At 42.6% G+C, this 24,411-nt stretch overlaps 1 pseudogene; it reads right to left on the bottom strand.

Moving 5' to 3' along the window:
- Positions 1-1,363: 1,363 nt before the first annotated feature.
- Positions 1,364-11,328, bottom strand: LOC121147418 (annotated as a pseudogene).
- Between the last annotated feature and the right edge of the window lie 13,083 nt (positions 11,329-24,411).

Here is a 24,411-nt window from a genome sequence, read left to right as displayed (position 1 = left end):
AAATTTAAATTTAAAAAAGTTAAAAAATGTCCAGTTAGATAATCCCAAATATTAGGCCATAAAATGCAGGTTTTAGTGCTTGAGGCCAGGCCTGTGGTGAACCCAGACATGGTCCTGGGAGGGCTGCTCCAGCACCCGTTTGGGCATGTTCTTGAGTACAAATGCCTCATTTCTACCCCTCTTTGATGACTTCAAAGAAGTTTAAAACCTCATTTTGTCTTTTATGATACATTGGTACCCAAGCCAAATGTTGCAAATTATGTTGCCATTAAATTTTACTTATTGCCAAATAAAACTTGCGTTTCCTTGCTTTCAACACTGGTATGACTTACTGGGCTCCTGGAATGTAAGGATTGAAACTTTGACTTTAAGAAAAGACAACCATTATGGTTTGGGATATTTATCTTCCTTAATTTTCTGCATCTGAAGTAATGATTAGATATGTTAGGATTTCTTGTTCCGTTCTTCATATCCTTTTTAAAAAATAATTTTTAGAAGATTTATTTATTTTTATAGCAAAGTCAAATGTACAGAGAGGAGGAAAGAGAGGAAGATCTTCCATCCAATGGTTCACTTCCCAAGCAGCAGCAACAGCTGGAGCTGAGCCAATCCGAAGCCAGGAGCCAGGAGCTACTTCTGGAGCTTACTTACTCCCACGCAAGTGTAGGGTCTCAAGGCTCTGGGCCATCGTAGACTGCTTTCCCAGGCCACAAGCAGGGATCTCGATGGGAAGCGGAACCTGCCTGGATTAGAGCCGGTGCCCATATGGGATCCTGGCAAGTTCAAGGTGAGGACTTTAGCTGCTAGGATACTGTGCCGGGCCCTCTTCATATCCTTTGATATGTTGTTTATATTCTCCATTTCTTTGTCATTTTGTGTTACTTTCACAATAAAAGCCTGTATTTCTTCTTCAGTTGTTTTGAAACTTTTGTTTATTTTTATTTTATTTCAAAGGTAAAGAAGGGCAAGAACAAGGAAGAAACCGAGAGAGAATTTACTCTGGTTGACTTCTCCAAAGCCAGCCACAGCTGAGCCTGGGACAAGCCACAGGCAGAAATTCCATCCAATCATCCATATGGACAGCAGGAAACCAAGTGTTTGGGGCCATCCTGTGTTGTCTTCCAGCTGGGCACAAGCAGGAATCTAGATGAAGAGTGGAGATGGGTCTTGAGCCCAGGCACATGGATATGAAATGGGAGCACTTTAGCTGGTTACTTAAAAATAAATCAAACATCAATCCCTTCTTTTTTGTTGCTATACAAATTTTATTTTTGACACATTTTACATATGTATATAGTTTTAAAAGACCAAAAAAATTTATTGCAATAAGTTAAGCCATTAAGTATGTGTGAGCAAGCACTCCTCAATTGGTTAGCTCAGTAAGAGTTTCTAGCACGTTGCCCATGTGTTCCCGCAAGCTCTGTTCCACTGCTGCCGGAGAGATCTCCATCTCTGACATTACCAACTCCAAATCTTCCTTCTTGACTGTGACTTTTGCCGGTTTCTTCTCCTGCTCCTGTTTAGCTTCCTGCTCCTGGGAGTGTCTGTTTCCGATGACCAACATGGCCATCTCTGGGTTGGAAATCTGAATCTCCTTCTCCTCCGTATAATCGGTGACCTGCTCAAGGTCGGCTGCCATGCTTCGATGGCTTCCTGGGAGGCCGTTCCAGGCACCTGGTCTCAGTCTGCAACTCCAGCTTCATGTCCTCCTCGCCATGTTCTCTCCGCTCATGACCTTTAATATATTTGATTAGGGTGCAAAGGGCCAAGGGCTAGAGGTAAGTGGGTGAGACCATTGTTTTGACATTCTCTTCTTTACTTCCTGTATCTGGGAGGAGGGGAGAGAAAAGGGGAGAAACAACACCCAACCTCCCAACCATCCCAGGGTCCCCAATGTGGGGCATGCTCCGAGGGTCCTGCTCAAGTAGTTTTGATAGCTCAACCGTTCTGTATGGCTGCCAATCTTGCCACTCTAAGCACAATGAAATCTCTCCAGAGTCCACTGGCTGACATAGACCACCTTAGAGTCTCTGCTTGCCCAGTTATTCACTGCCAACTGTTGGCTGGGGTAGTTGATCGATTTGTTCTGTCCTCTATTTTCTGCAATGGTACCAGATGTCTTCTGTACTGTCAAATTCTCCATGTTCATCTGGATATGCTGTCTAGCCACTGCTTCATCTAAGCCCCCAAGGAAGCCCAGATCTGACACATGCATTCCATGGTCAGGTCATGGAACCTGCAACTTCCTCCATGGTTGCAGTTGAGTTCAGCGGCTCAGCTGGGGAGATTCCCAAAGGAACTTCATCTGAGGTGATCCCTGCCCTGATTCTTGTGTGTGCTCACCAATGCAGGGTCTGGCACAGTCTGTCACCCCAATCAGCTTATGCACATGCTGGTGGCTGCAATTGTTGGGTCAGTTTTGTCTCCAACCCTGTCATCTCTGCAAACTAGTGGGTGTTGCAGTCCAGCCTGATCCTGCCCACCACACACATGTCTGGGGTCACCACAGGCAAACCAGTAGAAGTTGTAGCTTAGTTGGAGTGATCCACAATAACCCTTACCAGGGCTGCCCCTTGCCCTGGTTCCCATGCTTGTCAGTATATACAGCAGACTGGTCCTGCCCGTCCCACATCCCATTCAGTTCTTATATGTGTCAGTGGGCATTGAAGCCTAGTTCAAACCAACCAGCCCACTATCCATGGCACACACCTGCTGGCAGGTGCCACTCTGTCTAGTCATTCCTGTCCCAATCCTGGTTCTCATGCTCACCAGTCGGAGTAGCCACTCCAGAGGGAGGTGCCTACTGTTTCCATACTGGGCCGACTCCCACTCCTGGACCTTACACTGTCCCGGTGGTATAACAGTTTACCTCAATAGAGTTTTCCCCCTGTGCCAGCATCTGTTAGCTGATGCCGCGGCAAAGCCCAACCAATCCTTACCCCCTCTGGCTTATTCATGTACCAACAGGTGCAGTCTGCCCAGCCTGGCTTTTCCCTGATTTAGCTTACATGTAGGCTGTGGTAGCCCTGCTTGGCCTGGTCTGCCCCTGATTCCAGCTCTCATGCTCATCAGTGGGATACTGGCCCAGCAGGGATCTCCCTGCAGCACCCCCTACCGGGTTTACACACTCTCCCCCAGTTCTCATGTGTGCCAGGTACTGTGGCCTAGTCTGGTATGTATGGCTTGCCTCACTTTGGCATTTGCCAGTGGGTGCTGTAGCCTGGCCTAGCCTGGCCCGTCCCTAATTCCAGCTCATGCTGATGGGGACTATAGCCTAGCCAGCCCAGCCAGCCCAACCAGCCCAGCCAGCCCAGCCAGCCCCCCAGTTCTGGCCCTAAGTGAAGTGACTGGTATTGCAGCCCAATCTGGCATGACCCACACATCATTCTGACTCTCAGATTTGCCAGCAGGTGATATGAATTGGCCTAGCCTGTCTTGCTTCTGACCCGAGCCAAAGGTAAGCCTATGGGTACCATAACCTGGCCTGGTCTGAGCTGCTCCCTTTCTTGGTTCTGGCACTCACCTGTAGGAAGTGTGTCCCGACAAGAGGGGTTGCCAAGCTCCTCCATCAGAATCTCTTCCAACACCAGATGTTGCACACACCTGTGGGTCCATGGGATAGCCCTACTTAATTCGCTTCCTGTCTTAACAGGAAGAGTAGCTTTTCCTGACTGGCCCTCACCCATTCTGGTTCTTACTGTTGGATGCCAAGCTCAGCCTAGCCTGGTCCATACCCAGACACAGCTCACACATGGCTCAGTAAAAACAGAGACCTAACCCAGCCCATCCTACACCCATCTTGATTCTCACGAGCTGCAATGGGTGTTGAAGTATAGCCCAGTCTTGCACGCTGCAGACCAGTTCACACCCATGGTAAGGGAGACCTGCGTTTGTATTCTGATCAGACTGCAGCCACCACTCTGGCCACAACACTCACAAGTGGGACCCACAACCCAGCCAGTGCATCTCCTTAGCTCCCCAACCACACCTAATTCCAGCCACCGATCTCACTCATTTCCTGTTGCTCTCACCCAGCTTGGCATAGCTGCTCCTCTGTCTTGGCCTTTGTCCTCGGCTCCTGCAGCCTGGCCTGGCCCAGCCTGCCACCAGTCTCAACTTTCGCTGTCGGGTGCTAGAACCTGGATCTGCTCAGTCTGCTCTCATCCCTGACTCATGCAAACCAGTAGGTGTGGCAGCCTAGTTAGGCATGACCTGCACTCCATCCTGGTTCTGCACTTGCCATTGGGCTATGGTTTGCTCTGCTCCACCCAGTCCATCCCTTCCAAAACCAATTCACACACTTGCTGACAGATGAAGCTACCCTGGATCAGCCTGCCCAACACCCAGGGCTAGACCACATGCCTGTTACTGGGAGCTATTACCCACTAGAGGAGTTTCCCAGGTTCCCCTGCTCAGGGCACTCCCAGATCCAGATCTCACGCATGCCAGCAGGTGCTTGTCTCTTACCCAGCATGGCCTGCCCCATCCATCCCAGTTTTCGTATGAGCTGGTGTGGTCCGGGCCACCCTATATGCTGTTATAGGATGCTCATATGGGTACTGCAGTCTGGACCAGCCCTAATTGTTCCCAGCCCCAGTACCTGTGAGCATTGCAAGTTCCATAGTCATGTTTCACTCAGCCCATCACCATCCCAACTCACAAGCTAACCAGCTGACTTGTAGTTCCATAGGGTTGGGTGCACATATCCCCCACAGGATCCTCTCCTGGACCTGGTTCTCTTGCGTGCTGGTTGGTGTCATGGCCCAGTTTAATGTGGTCCATTCCCTGATCTGACACTAACTGTCAGGTACTGGGATCTATCCCTGCCAGACAGGCCCCAGCCATAGCTTACATGTGTGCTGCCATGTGGTGGCCAGCTATGTTTTATGCTAACAAACCCAACTGGGCCCTCCATGTGGGCTGGTATATCAGTTGGACTCAAAAATATCTTCAGGTCTCTCTCCCTTTTTAACCACAAGGTCTCAGTCCCCTCAGTTACCTGCAAGTACAGTGGCCCTGTCATTGGGTGGCCCTCAGGATTCATTCCTCACCTACAAGTGGCTTTATCCATGTATGTCCCTAGGAAGCAATTTCATACTCCCAAGGCCTCAGAGCTTGCTACCAAGTGGCCAGTGGGCAGAGCCCGGCGCTGGTAGGCACTCTGGCCACCCACAAGCTCAGGACCCTCCCTCTGCCTAGCAGTGCTGCATGAGGAGCTAGGATCCCTAGCAGAAAATCTGGGCTGGCATGAGTACCCCTAGCCATATCTACTTGGCTGGAAGTAGTATGGCTGCTCAGACTTACCTGGACTCCACCCACTAACATGCTAGTGGTGGGCAGAGCCATGGTCTTGGGTATGCCTAGAATTATTTGAGATCCATCCTCTGCATGGTCTCTGTGGACAGAAGAAATTCTCAGACCTCAGGCCTGGCCAGCCTAGGGTCCTCCCCATACCCAGCAGCTCTGCATGGCGAGCTAGGATCCCCAGCAGGAAGTCTGGGCATGCATGGATACCCTCAGACACAGCCACAAGGCTGGGGCTCCAGACCCCCTCTTTGTTTTTAATCAATAGGTGGCCTGTTCTGTCCACTACAGCTACTATTTTAATTTATTTGACACATTAAAAAGTTTTCATTTATTTTTATTGGAAAGGCAGATTTACAGAGATAAGGAGATACAGAGAGCAAGATCCTCCATCCACTGGTTCACTTCCCAAGCAGCTGCAATGGCCAGAGCTAAGCCCATCCAAAGCCAGGAGCCAGGGGCTGCTGTCTGCTAATGATATCCTCTTGTATCTTGTAAAGGTTTTAAACATATATTGCTTACATTTTCACCAAAGAAGCCGAATATCATTGAAATGGCAGAAGTTCAGTTTTGCTCACAGTCCCAGGTATAACCTAGCACATTGTCTGATAGATACAGTGTGGGAAATATAGAAATTGTTTTAAAACATCTTTATCTCTTTAATAAATATTTTATTTTTAATGTTGTTCACACGGTTGAGAAGGATGCATGCCCATGTGTACCACCAACCAGGGTAGGGAGGGTCAAAGCATGGAGGAACAAGGGTGGGGCAAATGCTTCATCCCACTTCATTTTCTCCTATCCAGAGTGGGGGAATGGGGAAGGGACCAATCACTGATGCTAAACTATATCAGCACTTGCGATTAGGGACAGTCATCTGATGTCATCCTAGAGATGCCAGTGTGGGGAAGACTATTTCAAGAGTGCCACTTGAGTGTCCTTGATAGTTCTGAGATATTGCTGGTTTGGCTGTTCCAGGGTTGAGGAAATCGTTTTAAGGTCTACTGGTCCAAGTTAATGCAACCACACACTTAGGTATTTGCTGCCAAAGCTTGGCCAGGAGATACTATTTACTTTTCCTCACAAATCTAATGCAAGTTTTTCTGACTGACACTAGCCCAGAAATATGTAAGAAAGGGAATTCTGGGAAATAGAGATTCAGCTTATCTAAGCAGACACAGTGCACAACTGTCACAGGAGGGAAAGAACTGGCAGTTAGAATTGTTAGTTGCATCTCTCTACCATCTAACTGGAGGAGTTCTTCTAGTTTCTTCGTTTGTGACCACCAGCTGCTCTGCTTTGTTATCTCACAGCTTTTCCTGCGGGTGAGTGTGGGACAGTGTTAGAAGTGAGTTGATTTTCTTACTTTCTTTCATTCTTCTTTTTAAAAATTGTTATTATTGGTTTCAGAAGCAGAAATTCACAATAAGTTTTCATACATAATTCCTGAAACTTTTCAAAGATCTTATTTAAAAACCTTTAATTTTTGTATCAATGAAAAGCTATGGGTTGGGTCTGGCGTGATAGCGTAGTGATTAAAGTCCTTGCCTTGCACATGCCGGGATCCCATATGGGCACCGGTTCTAATCCCAATGGCCCCACTTCCCATCCAGCTCCCTGCTTGCAGCCTGGGAAAGCAGTCGAGGACGGCCCAAAGCTTTGGGACCCTGCACCCGTGTGGGAGACCCGGAAGAGCTCCTGGTTCCCGGCTTCGGATTGATTTAGCTTCAGCCATTGTGGTCGCTTGGGGAGTGAACCATCAGACAGAAGATTTTCCTCTCTGTCTCTCCTCCTCTCTGTATATCCACCTTTCCAATAAAAATAAATAAATCTTAAAAAAAAAAAGCTATGGGTTTTGGAGCAAAGATACAGTAATGAATGCTTGCCATTGATTGGGGAACTCCATAAGGATATACAAACACATGGACAATTGACACTCAAGAAGAAACCCGAGGATTCCAAGTGAATGTGATCTCTAGTTTTGTGGCGAATGGTCTTTTGAAACTCCATGGATGCTTTAAAGATCAGAAACCTATAGCTTTTATTAGCCTACTCTTTGCTTTTTGAAAAAGGTTCTCAGAAGGATGCAACTTTATTTCAAGGTCTGAGGCGTTTCCTTCAAAGAACGTGTGTTAATGTATCCTGGAGTCCTGTGCAGTCAGAGCAGACTTCACTTTTTATTTGGGATTATGGGGCTTGTGGGTCTTCGCTTTTCCCAGTCCAGAGCTTGAGAACATTACTTTAGCTGTACTGTCTGTCTGTTTTCAACTCTTAGGGTAAAAATCACTTTTTAAAAAATACAAAAGCAATATTGTTATGACCGTCATCTTTCTTCCTTTTCTTCCCAATGCTACTAAAATGCCTCACAGTATATAAAGAGATTCCTTAATATTTTCGCATTTCCTATTCACAACAACCCTTTATCTATGAGGAAAGGGAAACTCTAAGGAATTAAGTGATTTACCTGGGCTCTCATCATCAATGTCAGAGTGTGGCTTAGCTGAAGCTATTGTTCTATTTCTTCCTATTTTTTCACCCTCCTTTCTATTGATAGCAAAGCTAATTATTACTGCTTCTTACATTTGCTCATTTACGTAACATTTCTGAATATTCTGCAATAGGAATTGTTAAAAGAAAAAAACAACAACCCCCACTTTTTTTCTTTACTCAGCACCACCCATTTAAAAAGCAAATATATGGCAGATAGTTTCTGGATGGATTGATGAATTTGCACCCTTTTCACATCCTCCCTTAAAAGTGCTGCTTGAGGATCAATTTTCTAGGAAAATTATATATTCTGCAGAAGCTGACTAAATGTGGGAACATCCTGCCTTCTTAAAATGGTCATCCCACAGAGATGGGAAGGGATATTTCCTTCTGCCCACAGGAACAGAATAAAAAATGATTCGTCATGCACTGATAATTACACTACAAAAGAAATGTGACTATTTTTAAAGCACCATTTTTCTCTCTAAGACCCAGAGCTTCCCAACCTCTTAGAAAAACCCATTCACCTGATATTAAAAGCTTCGCTTCCTGCACCAAACCTCCATCTCTGACCTGAAACATAATGGCAAGTTCCAAGAAAATGATGCAGCCGCTGCCACACTCGCAGCTTTTGTTATATGCACTTATCCTCGTATGCAGGCATCTCTGTGAAAGAGAGGCAGGTGCCGTTTGATTAAAAAAAAAAGTCTCCACAGTAAATGTGAACAGCAGTTGGAGCACATTTACATATTGTGAGTGTGTGAGTGTGTGTGTGTGTGTGTGTGTGTGTGTGATAAAAAATGATAGATATGAGTTTCGGATTTTGTAATATCTTTTGGCAATCAGCATCCACTCCCTTCAACAGTGACCACTGCAACACTGCAACGCTGTATTTAGAGATGGATTCTTACAGATTGTTAAGATGCTAGCATCCCAGCAGGAGACAAACAATGACAAAGAGAAGCACTGATTGCTGTATATTCCGAGGGCTACTCAGGATTTCATATTAAAGATGATGCTTGTATCTTCCCAATTCTTATTATTTAGAAAGATTCTTTGGAGTTGCTCTTTGCAGACACAGCAAATACATTGACAGTATTAAAAAATTTAGAGCTGGGTTTTAGATGAAAGTGTTGCTGTCTGCATATCAATGCCAGCTACAAATCAGCACCAACAATTGTTCCATCATTAGCAGAGCCTGTGAACAGGAGCAGTCCTAATATTAAGCCTGCTGGCACTCTCCTAGGATTTGTTGGACTTGATTGCCTCTGTTACATTTGCAATCTGTTTTGTGTTATCGATGCAGAGACTGACAGATTTTTAAATTCACATTTAGAAAATTTGAGAGCAATTTTTACAAAAGAAAAACCCAAAATAAACACTTGCTGAAAGAGTAATACATCAGCAGCACCGACCTGCATTGCCAATAAATAATATTTAGCCATTGGAAAAAAAATACTCTGATCCATTTAAATCTGAGATTCCTAGAAAATAAGAGACCTAGATTCTGTGAAGGTTTTAGTCATAACTTGGTGTATGTGGAATTAATTCCTGATGCCATTGAAAATAACTAGCCTTTTGCATGTGTCCCTTTCTGTATTAATATAAGTAAAACAGGCAAGATTTAATATTTGATCCTGTGAGATGGAAGTTACTGTGGGAATACAAAGATCCATTAAACTGTGTGAGTACCAGATATTGTTATCATTCAGCTCAGACACATGCAGTAGTGAGTTGTATGAATAACAAAAATAATAACGAGGATAAATTTCTCTTTGTAAATTTCTCTTTGAGAAGTGTTTGTTTTGTCCTGGCCATGCACTCACTGCTTTACTTTTCCTTTTGCTTTTCATTCTCATGATTATCATTTCTGTTGTACACACAGAAAAGGAAATGAGGTTAACTTGTCAAGGGTCACACGGCTCAGTGTCACCGATGGAATGCAAACTAAGGCTGACCTATCTCCAAAGCCTGTGCTCTTCACCCAGATTCTTGCAAACGCCGAACGCCAGTGTCAGGGTCGAACTGCAAATTGCCCCTGTTACTCTTGGTAGTCTGTTCCCCATCTCACATGCACTCTTTACACTTACATTTGGTCATTTTTGCTCAGTGGCAATGTCCAAGGATAAGGATTCTTCATTGATTCCTATAACCCACATTTTTTGTTAGCCAAGAAAGAAAAGAAAATCAACCCCTTATTTCTTATTTCTTAACCCCCTTATTTCCTTTCCTTTCCTTTCCTTTCCTTTCCTTTCCTTTCCTTTCCTTTCCTTTCCTTTCCTTTCCTTTCCTTTCCTTTCCTTTCCTTTCCTTTCCTTTCCTTTCCTTTCCTTTCCTTTCCTTTCCTTTCCTTTCCTTTCCTTTCCTTTCCTTTCCTTTCCCTTTCTTTCTTTCTTTCTTTCTTTCTTTCTTTCTTTCTTTCTTTCTTTCTTTCTTTCTTTCTTTCTTTCTTTCTTTCTTTCTTTCTTTCTTTCTTTCATCTAGGCACTCTTTTATCAAAATTTGCTCAACATTCATCACTTTTAAGAACGCTTATACAATTTTATTGGCTAATCCATAAAAAAGTTCTTTTTTATTTTTATTTTTTTTTTGGAGGGAAAATGTTTCTGCTGCTATTTTTAAAAACAATTATTATTATCATATTATTATCATTTTATGGTAGACTTTCATAGGTCCTGGGATTTCTCCTCCCCTCTCCCCTAATTTCTGCACCCTCCCCCATGTTCTCACATATCATTACAACAGCATATTTCCTCCTAAACAGTCATAAGTCCAACATTGCTGGTATGGACAATGGCAGAGTCCAACATCCCCTTGTCAAGACAAATCCAACAGTTTCACTAGGAATCCATCCTTGATCTGAAAGTAGAGATGCACACTGCACCGTATCCTCACAGGAAACAAGCAGGGAGGTGGATGGGAAGTGGAGCAGCCCACACAAACCAATAACGATATGGGATCTTGGCATTTGAAGGGCAAAGACTAGCAAACTGAGTCACTGCCCAACAAAGAGTTATTTTTTTGTTTTTCTATAGTGGTGAGTATAACTGCCTTCCAACAAAGAGTGCTAAGACTTTTGAGAGGATTTTCCTTCATAATGTGAATCCCATGGGATACAGGGTATTTTAATCCCTGGAGAATTAGCAGAAAAATTGAATTATTTGACTTTTCCTATTTGACTCAATGTAACATAAATTAATATGATATTCATATCTTATTCTCAATAATGATGAATTAGTAGGCTGTTTTTAACACAATTTTTAAAACATTACATTATCGCATTTATGTATGCGTATTCATATACATAATATTAAGGCACAGAGACAGATAGTGAGAGATATCTTTCTCTCACTAGTTTGTTTTCCAAAGGATGCTGTAGTGGGTACAGTTGGTTATAGAGATGGTGGTCAGCTTGGAGAGGGTACCAGAGGTGGCACACTATAACCAGTATAGCTCTGTGTCTAAAATGTCATGTGTAATGTCAGAGAACACAGGTAAACTGGGAGCCTAGACTTCTATGTCACCAACCACAGCCATATTCATGATACTTCCAGAAACTGTATGTCTACAGTGGAAACCTGTTCAACTCATTGGAGAGAGAAAAACCATGGGCTTATGGGTAGCTTGACTCAGTCTGTAAAAATGGGAAGTGACTTCATAACAAGTATATTTACAATAGCTACAATTTATCAATAGAAAGTTGACTGTAAAAGTAGGACTTCAGAAAGCTTAAGTATGCTATCAATTTTTCTTTTTTTGAAGTTTTTTTCTTTTTCATCCTATAAGTATAGTTAAGAAAACTCAAGAATCTTAAAATTGTTTGGGTTATAGCTATGTTTCTTATACTTTTTCTCTTTGCCTACCTAATTTAGAATAATAAAGTTTTTGATCTTACTTAAATATTTCCATCTGCCCAGCAACTGGAGTCCATCTGGAATAATGTATTTTTATCAAATTGTATGGGTAATTCACGCCAGAATCATTCATCTGAAGAGAAAATGGTTATATTTCATAGGTTTCACACATGAGCAAATTGATCTATAGCTGTGAAATGAGTAATAGTGTTATTTGACTATACAGCTAAATGGAAGTCTTGGAAATTATATAGTTGAATACTTTGTATTATTATTGCTATTTTCTCTGGATACTTCTTTGGGAGGACCTTCTTAGGAATTTTCTTCATTTTCCATCGTTATTAAGCAATAACAAACACTGCTTTGTTAGTATGGGGTTGATAAACACATCTGCAATGATCTAGAGCTGTGATAACAAGTGTTAACATCTCTTTAGTTACATTCATGACTTTAAAATTAATACAGGGATGGGCTTTAACACAGCATTTGAAATATCACTTTCGATGCCCTGTTTTGAGGTACTTGGGCTCCAGTTCTGACTCCATTTCCTAGTTGAACTTCCTATTATCTTGTGCTCTGAAGTGCCAAGTAATGGCTTAAATACTTGGGGATCCCTGCCACCCATAACGGCTGATCCTGGATGAACTGTTTTTCATCTCTATCTACAAAAGAATGTGAGACAAGCGGTGCTAGCCAGGTGTTGAGATCTTGCTTTTTTTCCCCCCTCTTTTTAAAGATCTATTTGTTTGTCTTGAAATTCAGAGTTACAGAGACAGAGGGATAAACAGAGAGAGGAAAGACAGATTAAGAGAGAAAGCAAGAGACCTTCTGCTACTGGTTCACTCTTCAGATGGCTGCAACAGCCAGTGTTGTATCACGCCAAGTCTAGGAGTCAGGAGTTTCATCCAACTCTCCCAGGAAGGTGGCAAAGGTCTAAACACCTAGGTCTCAGTAAATGGTGGCATGGTTAGAAGTGCCTTTATTGGTTTGTGCATATTTCCCTATCTTTGAGATGAAAGGATTAGTCTGTTTTTATGTTTTCTCCTAGCTTTGTTTTTAACTTTCTGTAAACCAATTTTTGAACACAATTTAGACTGACAACTTCTTTAAAAGCACTTCCTTTGAAAAGCAGTCTCTTAGATGCTGGGGTAGTAATGTCACAGATAATTCTCCACCTGTGGCACCGGCATCACATATGAATGCTGGTTTGAGTTCTGGCTGCTCCACTTCCATTCTAGCTTCCTGCTTATGGCCTGGGAAAGCACTGGAGGATGGTCCAAAGCCTTGAACCCCTGCACCCACCCATGCGGGAGACCTGGAAGAAGCTCCAGCCTCCTGGATTAGGATTGGCCCAGCTCTGGCTCTGTCACAACAATCTGGGGAGTGATCCAGTAGATGGAAAATCTCTTTATCTCTGTTTCTCCATCTTTCTGTAACTCTATCAAGTAAAAACAAAATTTAAAAAGAATGGTAGTTGAAGGGTAAGTAGAGTAGCATAGACGTGGCAACGATCTTGTTACTAACAAGATCTCATTGTTAAAGTTAATAAGTTAACATTGTTAATCTATTCAACAAGATGACATTAAAATGTCCCACTGTAATATTTAGAAAACTTTCCCAGAGGGCGGCGGCAATGTGGCACAATGCTTTGCTTTGACCCAGCTTCCTGCTAATGTGCCTGGGAATGCAGCAGAAGATGACTCAGGTGATTGGGCTGTTGTACCAACATGGGAGACCTGGCAGAAGCTCCTGGCTCTAGACCAGTCCATTTCTGGCCATTGTGGCCAATTAGAGGAGTGAATTAGTGGATGGAAACCCTTTTTTTCTCTGTCTCTCCTCATCTTTCTGTAACTCTGCCTTTCAAATAAAAAGAAATAAATCTTTGAAAAGTTTAATAAATTCATGATATCCTATGAGGTAGTATGTCTTGGTATTTGCCTAAAACATGTCTCATTTATTTCATTCTAACATTTGTGATCTGTATATCTACCAGTTTATAGTTTTTCACTCTTTACATCAGTAGTAGATAACCTTTGGAAGTGTACTATGGGACTCAGCATAATGCCATAGTGGCTAAATCCTCCCTTTGCAACCACAGAGATGCCATATGGGCACTGGTTCATAGCCTGGCTGCTCCACTTCTCTTGCAGCTCTTTGCTTGTGGCCTGTGAAAGCCGTAGAGGAAGACCCAAAGCCTTGGGACCCTGCACCTGCATGGAAGACCTGGAAGAAGTTCCTGGCTTCTGGCTTCAGATCAGCTTATCTCCAACTGTTGTGGCCACTTGGGGAGTAAACCAATGGATAGAAGATCTTTCTGTTTCTTCTTCTTTCTCTAAATCTGCCTTTCCAATAATAATAATAATAAAAAGAATTTAGTAAAGGATGTTTATTATGGAGAATCAAATACCCCAGAAGACTGGTGCTTGGAAATGTTGAGGAATTACAAGAAAAATCTCTTTATAATAAACACAGGCCTATAGCCAAGAAGGATATTTACTATGACTTTCATAACACTAAAGCTTATGACACTGACTATCCTGGAATAAATGTTCAATAAATAATTGCGGAATATTGAAGGATCTAAAAATATGGAATATCATTGTGGATGGGGATTTTTCAGACAAAAGTTATTATTTTTTAAAACTTAGTTATTTACTTAGAAGAGTTACAGAGAGTGAGGCAGAGAAAGATCTTCTACTGGTCATTTCCCAGATGATTTCAGTGGTCAGATATGGGCCAAGCTGAAACCAGGATCCATGGCTTCATCACAGTCTCTCACTTGTGTTGCAGGATCCCAAGTACCTGGGTCATTTTCTTTTACTTTCCACAGGTCATTAATATGGAGCTGAATAGAAAGTAGAGGAGTTGGGGGTTGAAACCAGTGCATCTATAGGAATACCCACTAAACCACAATGCCCCTCCCTCTCCAAATTATCTTAAATATTTCTTAGATACCAAAGTGTCACTACAGCTCTCTCTTTATTCTAGAGATTTTATCATTTTGAGTGGCAGTGTTGTAGAATAAGATGTAAAACCATATTGTTGGTTTTCAGGTACTAGGAAGACGGTAAATAGAGCAGTCTGAATGCTTACTCTTCCTCCTGGAATTATACCGAAATTAATAATTTCACTTTGTTAGTTTTTTTGCATAACAGCATTCCCATTTTGGCACTTAAACAGAAAGCTTCAATTGTTCTGGTTGTTTCACAGTTGACTCCATTTTTTGGCTTCCTGTTTTCGCAATTCACCATCCAATCATATATATCTGTGGTTTTAAAGCATGTGTCAACTGAATAGATATCAAGAATAAAATGCACATAAACATCTCCAAAACCTCTGTCAGAATCAGTGAGATTATACAAGGCAGAACCCTCAGATAGCATTTAACAGAAAAAAAATCGTCAGAAATTAGTTCATTCAGCATAGTATCTGAGCTTTAATAAACCATTTCTTATCTCCTTTGGCCAGTGGACAGCTTTTAATTGGTAAGGTTCCAAGGTAAGGCAAACAAATGCAAGGAAACCTGCCTGTCTGGGTTTATACATCAGCAAGATAGCTGTATCATACATCAACGGACAGCCTTCAAGTTGACAACAGGAAACATGTGACTCAGCTTATACAAAAGGGGAAGTCCCTAATGTTGGGCTCAAACAATGGGTTGGTCATTGATTTCTTTGCTGGTCTGTCTAACTTTTTTTTGAAGATATGCAGGTGCTGAAGATTCAGCATTCTTCTCTAGTTCCTAGACAGGCACAATAAACAGTATGCAGGGAGAAGCATTATTCAAGGGTGCACAGAACATGAGAAGCAATAGGAAAGTGTGGTCAGGCTGGTAAAATGATACAGTAAATTCCAGGAATGCTTTATTTGGAAATGGAAACAGGATAGGCTTGACAATGAAACATGCAGCATAGAATTGAGTGAGTGAAAAACAAAGAAAACAGTGTAACAGGGCTATGTTTATCTTTCTCTCCTTTATTCTTATATCTACAACTTTCGTGCAGAAGAGGCAATAATAATCTGTTTATTGATGCAAACATTCTATGGTATAATACCAAACACTGACTACAGGAGGTTTACGTATTTTGAGCTAACTCAGTTTTCAGAGTTTTTGAACAATAATTCATTTTATTTTTGATGATGTTTACACAGTTGAGAGGGATACATGCCCATGTGGACTATCGATTAGGGTGAGGAGGGTCAAAAATGGAGGAAAGTGGATGAGACAACTGCCTCCAATCACCTTGTTTGTTCCTGTATCAGTGGAAAGTGGGGAGACAAATGGAGAGGGCCATTCCCTGCAACTCAGTTGCATCAGTACCTGGAAATAGAGGAAGGACACCCAATGTCATTCCAGGGTCCCCAATGTGGAGCATGATCTGAGGGTACCTCTTAAGTAGTTTTGATAGTTCTGGGATGTTATGGATTTCATTGCTTTCCAAGGTTTATTTGCTAACATAGTCCACATTAGAGTCTCGATTTTCCCAGATACTCATTGTTAAATCTTGACCAACAGAGCTTTCCAATTTGTTCAGACTGTGATGGTACTAGACATCATCTGCAGGCCTCAATAAACTGGTTGCCATATCCTGTATGAGCATCTGGGCACACCACCCACCACAGACTTCAGAAACCATGGAGACCTGATTCTGACACATGAATTCCATGATCCTGTGATTTCTCTATGGTTGATGTTCTGCATTTAGTGATCCAACTGGGGGGATACCCAAAACATTCTTGCTAGAGGTGACCTCAGACCTGACTCCTGTGTGCCAGCCAGTGTGGGGTCCAGCTCAGTCACTCATCCAGATCAGCCTACACACACACACTAGTGGTTGCAGTTGCCAGGTCAGTTCTGTCCCCAGCCCCGTCTCATAAGCAAACCAATGGGTGCTGCAGTGAAGCCCAATTCTGATCCTCACACATTCAACTCCCAGGCACACAAATAGGAACTGCAGTCTAGTTGGAGCGATCCCCAATAATACCTTTCAGGTCTGCCCTCATCCTCTGTTTCTGTGCATTCTGGTATGTGCAGCCAGGACTGCCCCCATTCCTTGTTCTCATGCTCATCAGTAGCAGTTGCACCTTGTCATAGAGGTGCTCACAATTTCCCTAGTATGCCCACTCCCAGCCCTAGATCTTGCATTTTCCGAATGGGTCTATGGTCTGGCTTGACAGGACTTTCCCCTAGTTCCAGCACCTGCTAGCAGATGCTTCAGCAAAGCCCTACAAGCCTGCTCTTACTCTGGTTGATGCATTCCACCAGTGCATACATACGGTTAACCCATCCTGACTCTTCCTCTAACCCAACTCACATGTAGGACAACAGGATTTGCAGTTTTACCCAGCCTGGTCTGCCCCCGTCCCACATCATGCCACCAGTGGGAGCAGTAGTCCAGTAGGGGAATTCCAGCATCTACCCTCCTGGGCTTACCCTTCATGCTGGGTGGGAGTTTTGGCCCGGACTGGCATAGCTTGCCTTACTTCAGCATTCATAGTGGGTGTTGCATCCTGGTTTGACCTGGTCTGCTTCCAGTCCCAGCTCCTGCTGGCATAGGTAACTACACGGGCACACTGGTATAGTTAACACAAATTTGTCATTAACAAGATCCAGGATGGGCCCGGCGCGGTGGCGCAAGTGGTTAAGTCCTCGCCTTGCACGCCCGGGATCCCATATGGGCGCCGGTTCTAATCCCGGCAGCCCTGCTTCCCTTCCAGCTCCCTGCCTGTGGCCCGGGAAGGCAGTCGAGGACGGCCCAAGGCTTTGGGACCCTGCACCCGCGTGGGAGACCCGGAAGAGGCTCCTGGCTTCGGATCGGCATAGTATCGGCCCGTTGCGCGCTCACTTGGGGAGTGAATCATCGGATGGAAGATCTTCCTCTCTGTCTCTCCTCTCTGTATATCCGCCTTTCCAATGAAAAATAATAAAAATAAATCTTTAAAAAAAAAAAAAAACAAGATCCAGGATGCTTGCTAGTTATTAGCGGCTTTTCTCTCAGGAGTGTAACACTTGCTTTGGTACAATGCAACCTAGGCAGTTGCCGATAGCTGAAAATCTGGGGAATTACTGCAAGTGATATATAAAGCTGAGATGGGCATTTGGTATGCTAATGTTCTCTATGGATGGCTACTTCCCATTTCAGAGTACTTGCATACAGACAGAAGGGATGACCCAAGGAGCTTGGGCTGTCACCCCATTGAGAGTCATGGATTTGATTATGGGTTCCCAGTTTTGGCCAAATTTGGCAAAACTATTATGAATATTTGAAGGGAAAATTAACAATGGGAAAGTTTGCTCCATGCCTGTGTGCCTTGCATTATACAGGCAGACCTCATTGAAGATTCAGTGATGAAGGCAGTAACATTCTGAATGATTCCCTCTGAAACTGTTGTCTCCCACAAGCAGATCACCACTTATCTATCATCTATGTTCACTGGCTGTTCTTAGTTTCTGTCTTAAGGCTTCACTTCACTGTACATAGTTCTTTTGACTCTTGTGAGGTCTCCTTGTTGTTCTCTTGCAGATAGTGATGGGGTGGTAAATATGCATGATTAGATATCCATTTAGTGTAACCAGTTTATTAACAGGAATCAGAGGAACTGACTTAGTGTTGTTAGGATTTAAGACTTACGGAAAGACAATGACAGTAGTAAAATAATCAGTGAGGAGATAATTGAAGTTTCACCTCTTTAGACTCCTTAGATAAACAGTGACTGGATTTTTAAAAGCATGTGATGATTTTTTAAAGCATATGAACTGTTGTTGCTTTGCTGTAACCTGTGTTTATTTTGTTTTGGCTTTGGTGCAGCAATATTCCAATAGTTTTTAAGGATGGCTTCGCATTATTGCTATAATTGTATCTTTCTAAACTAGATTTACAGGCAATGTCTGAAACTTGTCAGCAATGTAACAGTTTTAATTGAATGAATGTATTTTATCTATCTATCTATCTATCTATCTATCTATCTATCTATCTATCTATCTATCTATCTATCCTCATTTGAAAGGCAGAGAGAAAGAAATAGAAATCTTTCATCCACAGGTTCACTACCCAAATGCTTGCAACAGCCTAGTCTGTACTTGGCCAAAGACAGGCATCTGTGTTATAATCCAGGTCACCTGCATAGATGACCAAAACCCAAGTAGTTGAACCATCAAGTGCTGTCTCCCAGGATGCCCACTGGCAGGAAGCTGGAAGGGGGCAGTGCCAGGACTGGAACCCAAGCTCTCCAATAGCAAATGCAGCCATTCACAACAGTGCCTTATTTTCTGTTTCACTTTCATTGAAGAAGACCAAAGGAAGTGATCTCATGTAGTGAGATCAGTATAGATTAAACCAACAAGGTTGAGCCTCTCAGTTGCTTCCCTTTGGTTACCACAAAAATACAGAAAAAAAAAAAAGATGAAAGTCACCCTAAAGAAATCTTGTTTCAGAAAAGGGGGAGATTGCTGTTGGTGTGGCCCAGTGTGTTAAGTCATACTTCAGTGCTGCTCTCCCATAAGGGTGCCAGTTTGACTCCCATCTGCTCCACTTCTGATCCAGTTCCTTGTTAATGTGCTTGCAAAAGTAGGGGGAGATGCCCAAGTACTTGGGCCTCTGCATGCATGAGGGTGATCTGGACAAAACTCTGGCTCCTGGGTTTATACCTTGACTTACCTTTGCTGGATGAGAAGCAGATGACTCATCAGTGTGATCATTATGACTTTCTCTACTGCCCCTGATTGTTCCAGAAGCCTGGCCTAGCTGATTGTGACCACTTCAGCCCTGTCCATTGTGGTCATTTGGGGAATGAACCAATAGATGGAAGATCTCTGTCCCTGCCTCTTCCTCTCTGTAACTCTGCCTTTTAAAGACAAATATTAAAGGGAAAAAAAGCTCAAGCCATTCTTAGAGGCAGCAAAGAAGCAGTAAATTTGTACGTTAACTTTAGAATTCTTAACAACATCACAGGAAAGAGCATGTGGAAATTCTAACCATAAGATTTCCAGATTTCTTGATCTCAGATCAGTGTTTCCTGTCCTCCCCACCCCTCACCCATTCTTGAGTGCTGCATTTCTTCTCCTTTTGTCCTCAATCTCTTACCATTTCAACAGTAACACAATGATTAAAACTATTGAACTTTGCCATGTAAGCTACAACCAAGTGCTCTTGTAACTTGCCAAGCTGATTATGTTTTCTGAGTTCTAAGGCAGCACTGGCTAGAAGTCCTCTGTGCAGTTGGGAGAAAAAGACACCAACATTCTCTGTAATATTCAGACTTTGTACCCACCTCCTTCAAGTCTGGTCAAATAAGCTTATTCAGATTATTCTCTCTCTTAAAAGATTTATCTATTTACTTTATTGGAAGGGTAGACTTACAGAGAGGAGAGACAAAGCTCCTTCATTTGCCGATTTACTCCCTGGATGACTGTGACTGAGCCGATTTGAAGCCTATAGCCAGGAGCTTCTTCAAGGTTTCCCATGTGGGTGCAGAGTTCCAAGGCTTAGGGCCATACTTCATTGCTTTCCCAGGCCATAAGCAGGGAACTGGATGGGTGGTGCAGCAGCTGGGACACCAACTGGTGCCCACAAGGATCCTGGCCCTTGCAAGGAGATGATTTAGCCAATGGAGCTATTGTGATGGGCCCAGATTATTCTCTTCAGTTCAGTAAATTACTCCACCCTGAATCCTATATCCAGGCATTCCCAATCTTTTGCCTCTGTTTCTTTTCTATGGCACTTGCCATGTAGGTACATTGGAACCTATTTGTACTACTGGTACTCTTGTAGTTATTTCTTATTTTTGCCTCCCACTTGAATGAAAGCATCATATAAAGACAGGGATCTTGGTTTGCTTGCTAATGAATCTTAAGTCCCCAGCACAGTGTGTAGCATTTAGTATATGCTCAAGAAAGATTTACAGCATGAATGGATGAATAGCAATCCTTGCCTCTCTTACTTAAGTTTTTGAGTGGGACAGCTAGACTCTAAATGTTATTGAATGGGGCTCTGTAGGAGAATTAGAACCAAAGTCCTATTTTATACAGGACAAAGACCAAAAATGAAACATTAAGGGGCAGTTTAATTAAACTCAATTCATTGCTAATTTTAGAATGTCGCAGTTGGACCAGGAACTATGCTGAACGATAAAGACATGAGAGATAAATAACCTACTGCTTGTGTTCTTAAGGAGTTTGTCATCTATTACTAAGATAAGCATACAAATTTTGTCCCATAGTGTCTCATGATGAGAGCTAAGCTAGCAATGTAAATAAGAGCAATGGAACAAGGAGTTCCACTGAACATAAAACAGTTTCAGTTCAAGTCAGGAAGCTTAAGTGAAGCATTTCAGAGGCATAAGGGGTAAGGGGACCTTAAGAAGATACCGCAAACACACCATCAGATTAATTTTCTTCTCTGGAATGGAGTTTTCTCCTCAGGGCCTTTTAGTGCCTGTAGCATTCTGAGATTAGCCAGCAAGTAGAGTGGGAAGAACAAGCTGTTAAACTGGATCTCACTTCTTGAATTTCTTGGCGTCCAATTCTCCAGTTGGCCAAAGTATATTTAGGCCTCCTTCTCTTTGCCATATCAGTTAACTGAAGGTTTGGGGTTTCATAAAACCTGTTCAGCCTGCTCAGTGAAGTTCTGAATCAATCTGGTCTCCTTATGATGGTAGCTTCTCATAGCCTTGTATCTTTCCTTCTATCATTGTAGAGCAGCCTGTTTTGCATTTTCTTGGTATTGCTTTACTCCTGACTGTTTGTACTTTGACTTATCTTTTCTGGATGAGAAGCAGATGGCAGATGACTCATCAGTGTAATCATTATGACTTTCTCTGCTGCCCCTGATTGTTTCAGATTCCTGGCCTTGCTGATTGTGACCACTTCTGCTTCAGATGAGTCACATGTTCTCAGGTAGTGGCTTAGAACAGCTGCTTTCCCCATTTTAGCCACTTCTGAGGGTCCTGTCTCAGGTCCGATGAGTGTGTATAAGTGACATTGTTGGCAGGCCTTTCTTAGGACAAAGTTTGACGAATTCTATGATATTGTATTTCTGTTGGTTGGCAAAATCATTATACTAAATATTTATAAGTCATGCCAAGGCTTCATGGATGAAGACTTTAAGCGTATCCCAGACCTGTACCTTATTCTTTATTGTGTTTGCTGTGGTTAGAGCAAGTCAGAAACAAATTTTAGTTACATATCTGTGTGATGTTTTATCATTTAAAAAAATTATTTATTATTATTTTATTTGAAAGACACGGAGGGAGAGAGACAGAAAAACATCTTCCATTTGCTCATTCATTCCCCAAACGTTTGCAACAACCAGGGCTGGGTCACAATGAAGCCAACAGCCAAGAACCACATCTGGGTGTCCTAAGAGTGGCAGGGACCCGAGCATTTGAGCTGTCATTTGCTGTCTTGCAGGATACACACAAACAGGAAGCCGAGCTGGAAGAAGAGGAACTGGGACTTGAACCGGGCACTTTGATATGGGATGTGGGCATTCCAAGTGGTGACTTAAACACTGCACAGAACACCCACCTTAGCCTTTACTGATTTCTTAAGACAGAGGCTGAACATCGTGAAGGGAAAGTACCTAACTTTCCAACCACTGTGTGTTATCAAGATCTTTTGGGTCACATTTGCCATTATCTTCTCAGCTCCAAACACAGACCTGCATGTATAGTAGTGTTTAATAGGTAATGTGAGTTAGTGGATGAATAAAAGGATGTGGACACAAAAAACAGCATGGAACATGAAAATCTTTGTGGAATGAAAAATTATGCCAGTCTTCTGCTAATGAGAAACAGTGTAAATACAGATCTTTCAGCTCAAGAAAGTGTGTAAACATCCCATGTCTCCAGTTTTAAGGGAAGGGAGAATTACCTGAGGAGGGCAGTAAGGAGCACTCATGAAGTAGAATTGATGACGCTGCCTTTCCTTGTATTTGGCCGGTAATCCCATAACACCTCTGCTCTTCAAAGTCTGGTAGGGAGTGTCTTTGTACGTATTTAAACACATTAATTAGAATCAAGAGAGTGAAGGATTTCTTCAAACCTTCTATTTGGTAGGACTTTGGCACCTTGGCTAGCATGTAAGTATTTACCTGCGGCAGATTTCCCAAGTCTGTAGATTACTGTACCTCCTACCCAACTGTCACCATTTCATTTCCATACCCTGCTTAATTTTTCATCATGGCATTTACTACGCTTGAAATGATTTACTATTTTAGTCTGTCTGCCTTCCTCTTTAAGGGTGTAAACTCCTGGAGTTCGTGGCTTTATCACCAGTAAAGAAAAGAGTGTTTGGGGTTCCACAAATATTTGAATTTTTGAAGAAACGACAAGAGGAAAAAAAAAAAGGACTTCTGTGGACAAATTTGTTTAGAAAATGTGTACTGAAGGACCCATTGGATGTTTTAATAAACAAATATGTGTGGTGAATCTCAAGATGGAAAGAAAATATTCATTCCACAAAGACTTTTTTTCTCCTGCCAGTATTGTTCAAGTGTACTGAGGTAAACATATTTCAGTGAAGAGACTGATAGCAGTGGCTACATTGATGCACTCTAGGAATTTGTTGGAGTCTTCAAGAGACAGAATCAGGAAAGTTAGCCTCAGGTGATGAAAATCTGGGTTTAGGGGAAACTTGGGCAAAAGTGATGGAAAAGGAGGGATTTGCAAAGGTAGACCGTGGTTCACTTGAAGTCTCACAGAATGGGCCCGAAACAGCGTGGCAATTCCTAACCATGTCTCAAAATTATATTTTGATTCTTTCAGTAAACTTTTATGCCTATAGAAAGCCACCTAAACCATATTGTGGAGTTTGAGAAATTTATGGAATTTTTCGCAAACTTAACACACTCATATAACTAGTAGTCAGAAAAGAAAATTACCTATGGGATGGCATCATGGCCTAATGAGTTAAGCCCCCTCCGTCAGTGCCAGCACTGCGTACGTCCTCTGGTTTGAGTTCCAGCTATTACACTTTATTATTATTATCATTTTATGATACAGCTCTATAGGCCTGCTGTCTCCACTGGTTTCCCGTGTCTGTCAATCTCCAGGTGTCCATCAGTCTGTCCTTTCCTATTTCCTGGAATGGGCCCTCTCTGCTTCACCCTGGCTAATGTTTCTCCATCTGGTTAAAGGTGTCTTTGCCCAAATCTGCCATCTTTACTCTCTCGGTGCTGCACTTTCAATGTAGCTCTCTTCTAATATCCTTGGGAAAGTATTAGAGGATGAATCAAGCGCCTGGACCCTGCACCCTTGTGGGAGACCTGGAGTAAGCTTCAGGCCCCATCCATGCAGCCACCTGAGGAATTTGTCAGCATCTGGAAGGTCTCTCTTGTTCTACAACTCTGCCTTTCAAAACAAATCTTAAAAAAATATTACCTGAAATTCTGAAACTAATGAAACAATTTTATATTTGTTGTTGTATTTTATATTTACTTTCTATTTAAAATGATTTTACCTGTGTATTTTTTCCTTTCTTTAAAGATTTATCTACTTCAAAGGCAGCGTGGCACAGAAAATGAGAACAACAGTGAGGATGAGGGAGAGAATGAGAACATGTTGGTTTACTCTACAAATAGCTCAACAGCCAAAGTGTGCACAGGCTAAAGCCAGGCACCAGGAACTGTACGCAGGCCTCCTACATACTGGCAGGTATCCAAGTACTTGGACCTTCATCTGATGCCTTCCCAGGCATATTAGTAGGAAGCTAAATTGGAGGTGGAATAGCCAGGATTTTGCTTCTTCTTTATCTAACACATACATCGAA

This window comes from Ochotona curzoniae, unplaced genomic scaffold (genome assembly GCF_017591425.1).
Source record: "Ochotona curzoniae isolate NIBS_2020 unplaced genomic scaffold, NIBS_Ocur_1.0 scaffold_4506, whole genome shotgun sequence".
Taxonomy (NCBI): domain Eukaryota; kingdom Metazoa; phylum Chordata; class Mammalia; order Lagomorpha; family Ochotonidae; genus Ochotona; species Ochotona curzoniae.
This window is presented reverse-complemented; position numbering and strand designations above follow the sequence as displayed.